The following is a 3,446-nucleotide window of genomic DNA, read 5'->3' on the forward strand; positions in this document are numbered from 1 at the left end:
CTTAAGCCTCAATTAGTTTCTCTAATGCAACAGAATTGCAAGTTCCATGGACTTCCAATGGAAGATCCTCATCAGTTCTTAGCTGAATTCTTGCAAATCTGTGACACAGTCAAGACTAATGGGGTTAACCCTGAGGTCTATAGACTGATGCTATTCCCTTTTGCTGTAAGAGACAGAGCTAGAATATGGTTGGATTCTCAACCTAAAGAAAGCCTGGACTCTTGGGAAAAGCTAGTCAATGCCTTCTTGGCAAAGTTCTTTCCACCACAAAGATGGAGTAAGCTTAGAGTGGAAGTCCAAACCTTCAGACAGAAGGATGGAGAATCCCTCTATGAAGCTTGGGAAAGATACAAACAATTAATCAGAAGATGTCCTTCTGACATGCTTTCTGAATGGAGCATCATAGGTATTTTCTATGATGGTCTCTCTGAACTATCCAAGATGTCTTTGGATAGCTCTGCTGGAGGATCTCTTCATCTGAAGAAGACGCCTGCAGAAGCTCAAGAATTGATTGAAATGGTTGCAAATAACCAATTCATGTACACTTCTGAAAGAAATCCTGTGAACAATGGGACAAGTAAGAAGAAAGGAGTTCTTGAGATTGACACTCTGAATGCCATATTGGCTCAGAACAAGATATTGACTCAACAAGTCAATTTGATTTCTCAAAGTCTGTCTGGAATGCAAAATGCACCAAGCAGTACTAAGGAAGCTTCATCTGAGGAAGAAGCCTATGATCCTGAGAACCCTTCAATGGAAGAGGTGAATTACCTAGGAGAACCCTATGGAAACACCTATAACTCTTCATGGAAAAATCACCCCAATTTCTCATGGAAGAATCAAGAGAGACCTCAACAAGGTTTCAATAACAATAATGGTGGAAGAAACAGGTTTAGCAATGGCAAGCCTTTTCCATCATCTTCTCAGCAACAGACAGAGAGTTCTAAGCAGAATACCTCTGACTTAGCAACCATGGTCTCTGATCTAATAAAGACCACTCAAAGTTTCATGAATGAAACACGGTCCTCCATCAGAAATTTGGAAGGACAAGTGGGTCAGCTGAGCAAGAAAGTTACTGAACTCCCTCCTAGCACTCTCCCAAGTAATACAGAAGAAAATCCAAAAGGAGAGTGCAAAGCCATAGACATGGCCGAATATGGAGAGGAAAGAGAGGAGGAGGACGCCACTGAGGAAGACCTCAGTGGGCGTGTACCAATCCCCTCTGAGTTCCTCAATGAAGAACAATGGGAATCTGAGGCTCAAAATGAGACCATAGAGATTCCATTGGACTTACTTCTGCCATTCATGAGCTCTGATGAGTATTCTTCCTCTGAAGAGGATGAGTATGTCACTGAAGAGCAAGTTGCTAAATACCTTGGAGCAATCATGAAGCTAAATGACAAGTTATTTGGAAATGAGACTTGGGAGGATGAACCACCTTTGCTCACCAAAGAACTGGATCACTTGTCTAGGCAGAAACTGCCTCAAAAGAGGCAGGATCCTGGGAAGTTTTCTATACCTTGTACCATAGGCACCATGACCTTCAAGAAGGCCTTGTGTGACTTAGGGTCAAGTGTAAACCTCATGCCCCTCTCTGTAATGGAGAAATTAGGGATCTTTGAGGTGCAAGCTGCAAGAATCTCATTAGAGATGGCAGACAATTCAAGAAAACAAGCTCATGGACTTGTAGAGAATGTTTTGGTGAAGATTGAAGACCATTACATCCCTACTGACTTCATAGTCCTAGAGACTGGGAAGTGCATGGATGAATCCATCATCCTTGGCAGACCCTTCCTAGCCACAGCAAAGGCTGTGATTGATGTTGATAGAGGAGAGTTGATCATTCAAGTGAATGAAGAATCCTTGGTGTTTAAGGCCCAAGGACATCCCTCTATCATCATGGAGAGGAAGCATGAAGAGCTTCTCTCAAAACAGAGCCAAGCAGAGCCCCCACAGTCAAACTCTAAGTTTGGTGTTGGGAGGCCACAACCAAACTCTAAGTTTGGTGTTGAACCCCCACATTCAAACTCTAAGTTTGGTGTTGGGAGGTTCCAACACGGTTCTGAGTATCTCTGAGGCTCCATGAGAGTCCTCTGTCAAGCTAATGACATTAAAGAAGCGCTTGTTGGGAGGCAACCCAATGTTTTATAGTTAACTATTTTCTTTTGTTATTTTATCTTTTTTGTAGGTTGATGATCATAAGAAGTCACAAAAACAATAAAAAAAGCAAAAACAGAATGAAAAACAGGAAGAAAAACAGCACACCCTGGAGGAGAAGAAGCTGGTGTTCAAACGCCAGTAATGCTAGCTGTTGGGCGTTTAACGCCCAGTCTGGCACCATTCTGGGCGTTTAACGCCAGAAAGGGGCACCAGACTGGCGTTAAACGCCAGTAAAGGGCAACAACCTGGCGTTAAACGCCAGGAATGGGCACCAGCCCGGCGTTTAACGCCAGAAATAGCTCAAAACGTGATTTTGAGCAACATTTGGTGCAGGGATGACTTTTCCTTGACACCACAGGATCTGTGGACCCCACAGGACCCCACCATCAATCTCTCTCTTCTTCCCCCATTCACCAATCACCTCAATACCTCTTCCCCAAAAACCCTTCACCTATCAAATCCCATCTTTCTCTTCACCACTCACATCCATCCTTCATAAATCCCCACCAACCTCACCCTTCAAATTCAAACCACTTTCCCTCCCAAACCCACCCTCCATGGCCGAACCATTACCCCCCCTCTCTCCTATATATACCCTTCTTCAACCCTTCATTTTCACACAACCTAAACACCCCTTCTTTCCCTTCTTGGCCGAACACACCATCTTCCCCCTCTTCCTCATTTCTTCTTCTTCTACTCTCTTCTTTCTCTTTTGCTCGAGAACGAGCAAACATTTTAAGTTTGGTGTGGTAAAAGCGTTGCTTTTTCATAACCATTTATGGCATCCAAGGCCGGAGAAACCTCTAAAAAGAGGAAAGGGAAGGCAAAAGCTTCCACCTCCGAGTCATGGGAGATGGATAGATTCCTCTCAAGGGTGCATCAAGTCCACTTCTATGAAGTTGTGGCCTTGAAGAAGGTGATCCCCGAGGTCCCCTTTTCACTCAAAAAGGGTGAATATCCGGAGATCCGCCATGAGATCTGAAGAAGAGGTTGGGAAGTACTCACCAACCCCATTCAACAAGTCGGAATCTTGATGGTTCAAGAGTTCTATGCCAATGCATGGATCACAAAGAACCATGACCAAAGTGTGAACCCGAATCCAAAGAATTATCTCACTATGGTTCGGGGGAAATACTTGGATTTTAGTCCGGAGAGTGTGAGGGTGGCGTTCAACTTGCCTATGATGCAAGGAGATGAGCATCCTTACACTAGAAGGGTCAACTTTGATCAAAGGTTGGACCAAGTCCTCACAACCATATGTGAAGAGGGCGCACAATGGAGGCAAG

At 44.1% G+C, this 3,446-nt stretch overlaps 1 non-coding gene across 1 annotated transcript; it reads right to left on the minus strand.

Moving 5' to 3' along the window:
• Positions 1–279: 279 nt before the first annotated feature.
• On the minus strand, positions 280–387 carry LOC130977304 (small nucleolar RNA R71). Its single transcript, XR_009085002.1, has one exon. It is a non-coding gene; the product is annotated as a small nucleolar RNA R71 (small nucleolar RNA).
• Between the last annotated feature and the right edge of the window lie 3,059 nt (positions 388–3,446).

The sequence above is a fragment of the Arachis stenosperma genome, chromosome 4, assembly GCF_014773155.1.
Source record: "Arachis stenosperma cultivar V10309 chromosome 4, arast.V10309.gnm1.PFL2, whole genome shotgun sequence".
In the NCBI taxonomy this organism is placed as follows: Eukaryota; Viridiplantae; Streptophyta; class Magnoliopsida; order Fabales; family Fabaceae; genus Arachis; species Arachis stenosperma.